Here is a 13,016-nt window from a genome sequence, read left to right as displayed (position 1 = left end):
TGGGTGGAGTTTACTATGTACAAAACTTAGAAAAACAAACCGAATTAAGTACGATTCGTGTCTTCACATTCATTTCTTAAAGTAGCTTGTTTTTAAGTCGTGGCTTAAATTGGCAAATTGGGAGTACGTTTTTATTCCCTTTTATATTTTTAGGGCCTTTCGCATGATTCTTACCGATACCAAATTACTCATTTTTGCCTTGTTCAACTAAAAATATGCATCTAACTAAAGTCTCTTCAAAACTTTATAGTGATTAAAACAGTTTCACATTGCATAAACCAGCTTTTAATAAATAAAAAGTGATTTCATTGCTTAATTTGAATGTTGGAACTGACTGGGCCGAAATGGCCGGATTATAAATTGTTGACAAATTTAACAACTTGGGAATGACCGTCATTCCAAGAAACTGCTTTAAATTTGGTAATTTTGGAAGCTGTTAAGTGAGAAACGTGAAACGGTTGAAGAAAATGTAAGCACAATAAATATAAATTTTAGATTTTATGTTTGGGTGGTTATGGCTGTTAATAAACATGGTTTTATTCCGAATTATTGAAGGTTTCGAGGAAATGTGGCGTGTTATTGGAACGAGTGGACGCAAAAGGAAACTGAATGTCGATCGTTCTGGTCATTGCAGATAAAATACATTGTAGATGTAATCAGTGAGCGTTCCTAATGGAAAATACATCTTCAGGATATAGATTTGTAGGCTTAAGTTATCTGCAGGTATTTCAGGAAGTATTTTAGTAGTATCAACAATACGTTCAGGTAAAAGGGATTTCCTTGGGGGGTTTAAGCCGATTAACCGCCCTGTTTGAGCACGCCAACTAAAAGGGCATTGAAATGGCTCAATCGCTCATTCAAAACGTGGTCAACTACAATTAGGACTTTCTAAGGTTATTTTTTCAGTTGTCGTGGCGTTTTAAACAAACAGACGGTGAAATATTCAACCCATACGCTTTCTGGGATCATTACCATATAATCGCAGCACGAGATCTAAATTTAAAAAAGAAATTACTACATCTCCATAACAAACTCAATGTATGCTTCCCACTTTCATAAAACACACAATGCCCACAGAAGCGACTTCCTGTATTACTGAATCAAATCTTGGAATTGTTTCCTAATGAAATTCAGTTTTAAAATTGATTTGCTCCATGGCACCATGGACGATTTAATCTGTTTCTTGATCTCAGATCTTTCTCAGAAGCGACAGACCGCGATTTATCAAATTGCTTTATTGAGTAAATCTGCTCACATATCGCTCGGTAATCTGCGCCCAACTTTATGAAGTCTAGTCGAAACGTGAGTTATCAAAAAACTGCTACGAACTACGCACCCCACTTTTGTATCTCAATAAAGATAAAGCCCTTGAGGCAACTTTTAAAAACAGCCATAAACATAAAAGATTCTGATAGGAATTGTTTTTCAAGGCATAAATGCCTTTTTTCCATTTGGGACATCATAACGCTTATGAGAAGTTGAGTATGTTAGATTATATTTTAAAATTAATGTTGGTTAATGGGTGTCAGGAATTTATTATCACCGTGCTCTGTTTATGCGTTTGATATTCGCCTTTCACATTCTTGTTTACTGGCCCAAATTTTTGGAATTTTACCTTTTGAATATTAAATCTTATTTACAACACATAGCATGTTAAAGGGATTGTTTGTTAGTTATTTTTGAAAAATTACTTCAAGGAGATACTGGGTATGCAAGGGAATTTGGTCTCAAAATAACAGAAGTTTTCACCGTCGCCAATGTAAAATAGCTCCTGTTTGCAGACATTGAAAAATGTATTATACATTTAAGCAAACAGAAGCTTTCCTTGGAATAGAGAAAATTATGTAGAACTGTTCGTGTTTCACTATCCGAAACGTCGTACAGATTTATTTTTTGTTGAACATCCAAATAAAGAACAAATGTGCGCAAGGAAATTCAAAATTTTGCATTTTGAATATTAAATGTTATTTAGTGACGCAGTGAAATATAAATATATTTTAACAGAATTTTTCATCATCACCAATGTAAATTACCCCTGTTTACATATATTAAAAAATATATTATAATTTTAAGCAAACAGGAGCTTTTCTTTGAATAGATGAAATTATCCGAAACTTTTCGTGTTTCACTATCCAAAACGTCGTAAAGATTTTTTTTATGTTGATTATCAAAAAAAAAACAAATGTGTGAAAAGAAAATTCAAAATATTGCCTTTTGAATATTAAATGTTATTTAGTTACGCAGTGAAACACGAGTATATTTTAACAGTATTTTTCCTCATCACCAATGTAAATTACGCCTGTTTACAGATATTAAAAAATATATTATAATTTTACGCAAACAGCAGCTTTCCTTTGAATAGAGGGAATTATCTAGATCTTTTCGTGTTTCACTATCCGAAACGTCGTACAGATTTATTTTGTGTTGAATATCCAAAAAAACCAACAAATGTGCGAAAGAAAATTCAAAGCTTTACCTTTGAATATTAAATGTTATTTAGTAACTCAGTGAAACACGAGTATTTTTTTCTCATCACGAATGTGAATTACCCCTGTTCGCAGATATTAAAAAAATATATTATAATTTTAAGCAAACAGCAGTTTTCCTTGGAATAGAGAAAATTATCTAGATCTTTTCCTGTTTCACTATCCGAAACGTCGTACAGATTTATTTTCCGTTAAATATCCAAAAAAGAACAAATATGTGAAAGAAAATTCAAAATTTTGCATTTTGAATATTAAATGTTATTTAGTGACGCAGTGAAATATAAATATATTTTAACAGCATTTTTCATCATCATCAATGTAAATCACCCCTGTTTACAGATATTAAAAAATATATTATAATTTTAAGCAAACAGAAGCTTTTCTTTGAACATAGAAAATTATCTAGATCTTTTCTTGTTTTACTATCCGAAACGTCCTACAGATTGATTTTGTGTCAAATATCCAAAAAATGCAAATGTGTGAAAGAATTTGAAAAAAACTGCCGCAAAACAATAAGGGACTTAGTTTTCTGCGCAATAGAATTTGTTAAGAAATGTGTTGTGAGGTTGCTTAAATAAAAAGTTTTTTTTAATTGGATGTCGAAAAATATATCAAACAATATTTGTGATAGTAATATATACTCGTATATATTTTTAAAAACATATTGCTGTGCACAGAGAAATTAAAAATAATGATAAAAACAAAATTCGAAAACTTCTATTATTACGACTAAAACTACTATTTGTTTTTACGGGTCGCATTCCATATAAAGGAGAATGGGGAAAGCGAGTTCGACTCCCCTTTGACTGCCAAAAGACATTTCTCAAACAGAAACTTACTCTTGCAAAAATCAGCTGAAAATTGTCAGTCGCAATAAAATACAGGGTGGCCGATTTAAGAGGGGCAGTTCTACTGTACAAATGGTTTAAAAGTAGGTTACGTACTTTTAAGTTGAATTTTTATTTGGCACACTATAAATAAATAAACAACAAGAGAGACTACTAGAAGCAAATAAATATGTACATGTAATTTGCACAAGTAAATCCAGACAAACCAGCAGCTTATTACAAAATAACTTAAAGCTTAAAGCGAGCAGTGACATGGAGTGTTTCATTTGGTTTAGCCATTAAAACATTTATTATAAATTTTAATGTTCAGCTGGTGAAACGATAATGTCAGTTTTGTCGCCGGTTTTTTTTAATGTCTACGTTTTTATCCTTGTTGCTATTTGTGGCATTCACATTATCGTAATTTGCATGTGTTTTTGTGGTCGAATTTCGAAAATTAAGCAGTGTAACCTTGTAAAGTTCGTGACGAAAATTGAATGGGTTTCCACTTTTTAAATTGTGCATTTTAGCCGATATTTCTTTTGCACATGTGATATTTAATACATAAATGCTTCCAAAACATAATTTTAATATTCTGATTCCGAGAAACCAATATAATACAAAATGCTTGGTATTTACGATGTAATAAATTCCTAAAAAATGGCAAGCAAAGTGCCAGTCACGAAAATAAAGTTGAATGAGTAAAATAATCTACCGACTCACGCTAACGTTCAATTATTATTTAATCTGGTCCACACGATCGTGCTCTATGCGCTCTTGCGAGCATCCACACAACACTCTGCTTCTGCCTCGTCCAGCCAAAACAAAGTTTTGATTTAAGAACAGATTTACTGCATTTGTTTCAGCGCTGATCGCGCTTTTGAGTACTTCATTAGTATGGGTTGTTTGGCGGTATTGAACCTGCAATCAATTTAAAAGCAATTAAAATGTATTGTGTGTGAGAGAGATCCAGCGTTTGTGTACTGCTGATTTGGTTCATAAACGCACAATTCAGCACAAGTTTTCGAGTGGAACACCTCTGAAGATGCAACATTCGTGCTTGTGAGATATGAGAAAAAATCGACTTCCACTATGGCTTTTCAATTAAAAGTTTTCATCAGTATTGAGAAACATCAACATCAAGAAAACAGAGCAAAATCCTGCAACCATACACATTAAAAGTAACACGGCATAATAAAATAACTCATAGGAAATAAAAACTAGTCGCTCTCCTTAATAAATTTCACGAATTATTTGTAGATCTCACAAAGGCATATGACACTGTACTTCGGGAACACGTATGAGAAGCATCATATACCATCTCTTTAAATGTAACTTTTACAAACGCTATAAATGAGTCCTACAGAAGCTCTTGTTCAAGGCCGTAACAGGAAGAAACGGGACTAAAAAACAGTAATTCTGAAGGTAATTGAGGATTATATTTTCTTGGGACATATGAAGCTTATTGCACGATATAGGAAACTGTAGGAGCATTTGACTGCATTTAAGTGCTTAAAAAATTTATAATATATACAAAGCCAAATATACAAATTTACTTGAAAAAATTGGGAATTAGAGAAGCTGAAAAACTCATTAACAGCACAACTGATCACTGATACCTACAGTAGACTCTGGTGGCCTGCACGTTTACCTGATTTTATACCAGTTAATTTCTTGCAACTATTACAGACCTCAAGTTGTGATTTACTAGTAGTAGATTCAATTTTATATTGTCTTTTTGTTATTTAGCGTTTGAGAAATTATTGATCCGTACATCAAACAGTTTTTAAGCTAATGGACAGTTTTCGAATACCAACCGTAATTCGCGTGGTACGACATTTGCATGACAAAAGCCATATAGAAGCACGCTAAAAACACCCCACCTACTATTTGAATACGAGTTAAGTAGAGATCAATTGTTCTACATCAAATCCCACACGTGGGACGAACGAAAGTGGATACCCACCTCCATCAAGTGCAATATCGCAACTGAAGGGTTCCACCAACGATGTTCTAACCTGAAGACTTTCTTTTAAGATACATTTACTTTGTTTTGTGGGAACACTTTAGTTCATACGCTGATAATAAGGCCAAAAAATAATTTTGCTGTAATCACACTGAGGTAATCTAAATGTGTTCAAGTGTGTAATTATGAGTGTAAATGGGAAAGGAACTTTTCGATACATTTTTCCATGCTATTCATCTGGGAAAGCGTTTGATTTTTATAACGTACTTAGTTTATTCTTCTTTTACTTAGTTATTAACACCTACAGCGTTTTAGGCTTTGTGTATGCTGAGAGCACAGTTTTTCTACAGAAACTACACAAATTTTCATTTAAGAAACATGTTTTTGTTATTTTGTGCGCTTAATCGCGAGCCATTAGATAGAATAATTCTAAGTTGGAAAACTTTTTGGAGAGACCAAAAAACATTAAATAATCATTTAAACATTGGGAGTGAATCTTCCTTATGCAACAATACCATTTTGGTACGTGATTAGAAGTTCACCAAGGTAGCAATGATTTTGGAAAGTTTTTCTTAATAAAAGTCAGATAAGATTAATCTAGCTCTTCGTAACTGAAAAAAAATCCTATTAATATGAGTTTTTTCTCACTTAAAGTAGCGGATTTTCGCTTTGTTATGGGCCAAATTGAGCGATCTTTTTTTTACTTGGTGAGTTTTTTAAAAATCGGTGTCGTCCAAGGACCAATCGCTTCGATTTAGCAACCGAAAAAATCCGGAAAACTCCCAGACATTTCCTATTAAACTGCATTTTTACACGCTTAAATCTGCCTATTTTCTCTTTTGAGTGATATTATGAGCTAGGTCGTGGAATATTTGGCTTTTTTTTTATTTGAAAAATTCGTGTTTTCCAACAGCCTTACCTTAGTATAACTGAAAAACTACTGGAAGCTCAGAAATTTCCTAATCAAGTGCGTTTTTCTTCAGAGAAAGCAGCGGATTTTCTCTTTGGAGTTATATTATGGGCCGGATTAAGGGATTTTTGGTTTTACCTTAGCGAATTTTTAAAAAATCGGTGTCGCCCTACGACCAATCCCTTCGAGTTAGTATCCGAAAAAATCCTGGAAACTCCCAGAAATTTCCTATTAAAGTGTGGTTTTCCACACTTAAAGCTGGGCATTTTCTCTTGGGAGTGATATTATGTGCCAGATTGTGGAATTTTTGGGGTTTTTTGTAAAATTTTTCAAAAATTCGCCTTTCCAATGGCCAATCGCCTCGCCTTAGTAACTGAAAAAATACTGGAAACTCTCAGAAATTTCCTATTCAAGTGAGTTTTTCCTCTCTTAAAGCAGCCGATTTTCTCTTTCGAGCGATGTTATGGGCCGCAATCAGGAATTTTTGGTTTTCCCTTGGATAATTTTTGAAAAATCCGTGTTGTACAACGACCAATCGCTTCGATTTAGTATCTGAAAAAATCGGTCATTCATATCGTCATCACTATCGCAATTTATGAGTAAATTTTTCATGAGCTTACTTTGTGCATTACATTACAGTGAATCCCTCCGCTTTTGGTGTAAGTTTCAGGACAATGGGGGCACAGTTAATGTTCAGTTTCATCGCTTGAACTCCCCAACATGTTTTATGCTACTTGGTTTGATCGGTGTTTGTCTCATTTATCTTTTCTTTTTGTATGAACTTTTTTGTGCTCTGTCTGAAAATAAAAATTCACCGAGTTCGACTACTGTTTTCGTAAAATTGGTTATTTTTCTAGGGTTTTTCCGCGTCTTTGGTGAGTAAAGTGGCCGAATATTTTGCAGCACTGGAAAATGATTTCCCTAATTCTTTATCGGGTCATAGTCGCAGAAAAATATTAGAAAAATACTATAATTTACTGGCATATAAATGTAAAATGTTTCAAATGTACTCGTTTCTACGTAAATTGTTTATTGCAGACTTGGAAGATCTGGGTTCTTACAATTATACCCGATCTCCCCCACTACTTCTTCTTCACTTAAATCCGTCTTACGACTGTTGTAGTATATGATCGATGTTTTCAATCGATTACATCATTTGTTTTCATAGTTCCCAGTCATACGAGATTTCTTCTTCTTTCCTACATATAAGTATATACGTGATTTAATTTCTTCATTCATTTCATTATTTGAATGTCATTTTGATCGGTGTTCTCTGTTTTGTTATAACTTTTTTGCCGCTGTTCCTTGCCAAGAAATATTATTTGCAAAGATTTCTTGTTTTTCCTCGTGTTGTTTTAAAATTTCGACTTTCCTCTTAAATGCTTATTGTTTATGACAATTTAAAACTCTATCTGACTATTCTTCTTTGCTCCCGTTGCAATTACTGTTACCTTTTTTCACTTATTTTTAAATTCTTCATAATTTCTGTTGGAAACTTTATCCACCTTTTTCCACCATCGAGTTTTAATTCCTTGGAACCACCTTCCTGTCTGGTTCAAGTTGTTTATTGACTTGTTTGCATCCATCACGATTTTCTTGCCTTCCTGTTACGCTTCTATTTTTTTTTTATTAAAATTCCAAATTCGCTGTTCTCGTAATAAGAGTCCCAGCAACCTTCATTTAAATGGTTTACTATTTAGTTCAACTGCAACACATTATTGTGGCCAATTTGCAAAACAATTCGCAGTGGCAGATGTAGTAACTCGATGGTCCAGCTACAATGTCAAGCGTTCAGGTGATATATGAGCCTCTGTAGTCGTGTGTGGGGACATTAGTCATATCGCGATAATGCTAAATAATTACGAGCCGTGACGGGGCCTTAATTTAGCACTTTTTCCAACGCCATTTAAGAAACCTCTGTCACTATTTTATAGTGAAACGCACAAAGGTACGTGCGCAATTACCATTTGTGTATCTAGCGAATGGTCCCATACGTTGTTCGTGTTCTGGTGTTTGCAGATACCGGAAAAAATACATCCCTCAAACCGGTTTTCATCGAAAAGCGAACCTCAAAAGGGTTGAGTGGCATCGTGACACTAACCCCACTTCAACACTACGTCCCTTTAATTAGTTCCAAGAGGGGACCCCCCCCCCCTTCACGTTCATCGTTAGCAAGTTTCCACTTTATTGATTCTCCAAGTTTATTTGGAAACTTTATTAACTGAGTTAACTGTTTGGCCGGGGGCCGCTGAAATTTCCATTATTTTAAGGGTGGTTCCCACTTTCCATTATTTATTTTTGCGGGCTGCATATTAATTACCCGAACACTAGGATTGGAATCGAAGCTTTGTTTGGGCATAATAATTGGGTGAACATCGCTATAATACGCGAGCGATTTTAAAATATCTCTAGCGAGGATTTTTCCACAGGTTTTCTTTGCATATTGTTTGATTTTAATTATGTATTGTTTTATTTGCTTATTGCGTGAGTTTCACACACTTCAAGCACCGGTAGTTGCATTTATTTTGAGAAATGGTGCTTTACTCTCGATATAAAACGAAAAAGGATTTGGAACGTGTAAAACGAATTATTTGTGTTTTTTCTTTTAAATCATTTTGCACTCAAAATATTATCTTTTCCCTCACCTTATTTTGGCACCATCACCTGCTTTCCTCGAATCGATATTAGTGATTCTTAATTTCACTGCTCATTTCAACGATTTTTTATGTGCTGAATAGGTGTTTAATCCGGTTATTGGCAGATTTTTCTCGAGTTTTTCTTTTTCGCATTTTTTCCCTGTCGGATTTCGTTCGTGTTCTTTGCTTTCCAATTAAATTAAAACACAAAATTTCTCATTTTTGCTTAAAAAAAGTTCCTTGTCTTTTTCCTTTCTTTTCGGGTGCCTTGGTGCTATTTTCTTGCTGTTCTTCATTTTATAGTTTTAAAATTAAAATAATTCCATATTATATCAACCACATCAGCCATTAATTTTTTTATATTTTCCTGTTGAAGCTTGAAATAGTTTCACTGTCAATTGCTACTGATTTTAGCAAAGTCGTTGCAATCTCTATTTCATTTTGGACCCAAAAATGCGAAGATAAAATCAACTTAGAGGCCAAAGTTTTGTTCCTCCAGTGCATATCACTGTTTCTTCTTCCAGTTTCTTGTTCTTCATCAATATCTTCTTGTTCTGTTCCATCACCTCCATCAAATAAATAGCCCATTAAAAGTAACATCTCCAATGTGATTGTTCTCGATTTTTTTAACTTAATCGTTTTCCATGACGGAAGGGTTAAGGTTGAAGGATGATTTATCATGCAGACGAGATGGAGCAACATCAAACTGCTAAAACCCCCGCTGGCAGTCGGTTTTTTCAAAAGTAAATATCGTGCCGTTTGAACTGAAGAACCGCGGTCAAGTCGAGGTGAATATTTACATTTTTTCAATTCCAAACGCCCGATCTGGTCTTCACTTTGCGTCTAATTCAATCAGAAGCGGCAGTACTGATCTTGCTCGATGTGTTCAAGACACAACAGTATATTAGCAACATTCTGGTAAATGGGGGCTATTTTAATCATTTGAAGACTAATTTAATGTTAATTAGGTTCTTTTTTTATGGTTTTTATTTAGAACTTTGACTTGTATCTAGCTAATTTACTTAATTTACGTTCTCAGGCAAAATTTTGCTTTATTTCCTAGATTTTTCAAAAAGAGTTGTGTTTTCAGCTCTTTCCTGATTCCGACATTTTAGCTGATCGTTTCATTCCTCAATATTTATTTCAAACTTTTCCCAGCTGTTTTTCTGTAACTGTAATTTTTACAAGCAAAGTTACTTGGGATTAAGTACTTCATTTTTTAATATCACCCTCTTAACCCAAATTTCTTCTTTTTCATCTCAGATTTCTGTTTATGAATTTATCAATTATCTGCACCTTTTCATACGTGTTTCTACGTCTAATGATTTCGTTATTTCACCGATTAAATCATTTATTTCTTGTTTGGCAGTTTATTTTCGTCTGCACTATTTTCAAGTGATGGTTTTGATAGTTTTCTTTCGTAATCACTTTACTACTGGTATTTCTGACTTATGATATTTAATGACACTGATTAAACTACCGTAGGAATGAATATCGATTGCTTTTAGATTTCCTTCTGTCTTCAAGAACAATACTTTTTACTTTTTCTTTGTGAATGCATCAGTTTTTATAATATTTACGTTTATTTTAACTTGTCTATTTTATAATTACCCCGTAAGTCTTCTGCAACTTTTATGCGTTGTTATACCCCTTTAATTGTATTAATAATTAATTATGTCTCATTTCATTTTTTGTCGACAATCAGAGTTCTACTTTAGTTAGATAAACATTTTAAACTGCTTTTAATGTTTCCGGTTTTGTTTAGTTTTGAATTAATCTCGTACTTATTGGCCATAGCATTTCTCCAAAGCATTTTCTCAAATTTTATTCATAGCTTTACATCTTTCAATTTCTTTTTTCCGTTTCTCTTTTTGTTGGTAATTCCGCTCTTTTTATAATTCAATATATTTATGGGACTGGTGACTACATTCCATTGCAGCCTTAAGTTTTATTATTTTATTTTATAAATATTTAAAGGATTATCGGATAATTGATGATTTTCGACTGTCTTCCACTTCAAAGGAAAAATTGATCTCTAGTTTTCCTTAATAGTTTAGATTTAAAATATTTGATGCGTCTTTTACGTTTAAGGGATTTTTCAATTATTGAGTTTCATGAAACTCTTGCTTACACGGTTTCTATTTGCAATTTCGGCGTTTGCAACGTTTATTTTCATTATCTATTATCTTCGCATTTATTTTGCTCTGAAACTCTTGTTTCCTACTGTTCTGTCGAAAAAATCTTCTAATTTTCAAGTTTTTTTCTAGTTGTTTCCACTTGTTTCAGGGTTCGAATTTGTTATTTGATTTTGTTTGGTTCTTATTCTTCTTACTATTAATTTCCTGTTTTTTAATCTACCTGAACTTATTTTTGTGGTAATATCAGTTGCGTTGGTTTGTTACTCTAAATTAGCTAGTTTTGTGTTTTATTTCAAAATGTATGTTTTTATTCTTAAACATACTGTATTTTTATAAATGTATCATTCTTTTCAGGTTTTTTCAATAACTGTTTGTTATTATCGGGTCTTAGGTTGGTTCCGTATTCGATAAAAATCATGTTTCTTCCGCGTCTCTTACATGTTCGTTTTCAACATTTATTTATCATTTCACAGAATTTCCTTCTGCTCTTTTGTGTCATACTTATATTTGATTCCATTTGCTTGTGGTTTCTTGAATAGTAAAAGAACTTTAAAAAAATCAGGAACACTTGCAGAACTGTTCAATGCTTCACCACCAATATTGTATTTTATCTATATATTTCTTAATTATAAAGCATTTTAGCTGCTTGTTTTTAACTAAAATTTATTTGCTGTTATATGTTTAGAGCATATCAAGAAAATGAAAAGCAAAACGTTTCCACATAAAGCCGTCTATTTCCGTTTGCAATTTGTATCCCACGTTTAATAAAGCAAAGAAATTAGCATAGCGGAACCCATAACCGAGCTTTCATACACGTTAAGTGCAAAGTTAACGGCGGTTCATACTCAATAAAATCTAATACTTTTTCAGAAAATTCCTCACGTAGTTATGCGTTTATATTCGGGAAATGCACACGTAAAAATTAGTCACGATATTTTAGTCGTTAGTTCCGAGAACGATTTGCCTTGCCACCATATCCTGTGGAAGTGCTTGTAACTGGTTGTATTTCTAAAATTAAATTCTTCTAAACCGGCCTATTTGCGTCTTTGCAAAATCAGCAGCTTTTACGCAGGTAGCATTATAAAAGTAAATACATTAAAAAACAATCATTAAAAATATAAAAAATCCGCTGTATAATCGGGAAGAGAAGCGGAAAATAATGTTGGTTAGTGTTTAAACATATTTTATAAAACGGCTGATTTTCGTTTTTCTTGCAGGTTTGGGAGTCATCTTTAATGTATTAATTAATCTTTAATGTAAGTTATTTTTGTTTATTTATCATATTAGAAGCAATTCTGATAATATTGGCGTTTATTTTGGTTTTACTGTCAAAACGCCAATTTTCCCGGTAGGGTCTGATTGACGCCGGTAACTAAACCGAAACGGCTTCACTTTCAGGCCATCTACTCATTGAAAATACACATTTAATTAAATAAAGCCCCCAGGTTCAATTAATTCTCGAGTGGAATACACTAATTATTAATTATTTAATTAACTAATGCCCATTCAGGGCTCGAGTGTTTCGGTATTTCCTTCTTCGCGCTCACACTTTTCGATAATGTCGTTCGTTTTCCAATTAAAATTGGAAATTAAGGCCTTTGTGTACCGGGAAATTAAAATGTGCGATGCAACCGGGTATCGGGAAATGAGCAGGAAATTAAAATTTCAATTGGGCTTGCTTGGCAACTTTCCGTTCTACATGGAAGTGAAAAGCTCGAGAAGTTGTGTTTATCGAAGCATATTCGCGGTTTTGTTTAGCAATTTTTTTTGGCGTTGTTTTCTGGCTAGAATACCATTGAAACTTTGCGAACAACTGGTTGTGTCGCCTACATTACGATTGCTGCGCGGGCTTTTATTGCAAGCGAAGCGTTGTTACATTAGGGACAAGCACCTATAAAGTTCCAACCAATTATAAGTCACGTCGGAGGAAGTTTATGTGCATGCTTAAATCAGTGTCGTAGTAATGATATAATACTGGGGCGTAAATTGGGGAAAGTTTGTTTCACAAGAACGCTCCCGCAAAGGCTCATTAAAAAAAGGCCGCTTTAAGGTA

The 13,016-nt window shown here is 33.5% G+C and overlaps 1 long non-coding RNA gene across 2 annotated transcripts in view; it reads left to right on the top strand.

Moving 5' to 3' along the window:
• Nucleotides 1–12,242, top strand: part of LOC109539928 — a 59,868-nt gene extending 47,626 nt beyond the window's left edge. The window contains exon 3 of one of the 2 annotated variants that reach the window (XR_007282293.1): nt 12,181–12,242. This is a non-coding gene — a long non-coding RNA (uncharacterized LOC109539928). Of the gene's footprint in view, nt 1–4,573; nt 6,049–12,180 lie in introns of those variants that run through there. The other variant, XR_007282294.1, reaches the window with a different exon arrangement.
• The last annotated feature ends 774 nt before the right edge of the window (nt 12,243–13,016 follow it).

This window comes from Dendroctonus ponderosae, unplaced genomic scaffold (assembly GCF_020466585.1).
Source record: "Dendroctonus ponderosae isolate FM_Combo_2020 unplaced genomic scaffold, Dpon_F_20191213v2 Dpon_F_20191213_9, whole genome shotgun sequence".
Lineage (NCBI taxonomy): Eukaryota > Metazoa > Arthropoda > Insecta > Coleoptera > Curculionidae > Dendroctonus > Dendroctonus ponderosae.
The sequence above is the reverse complement of the archived record's forward strand: the minus strand, read 5'-3'. Positions and strand labels throughout refer to the sequence as shown.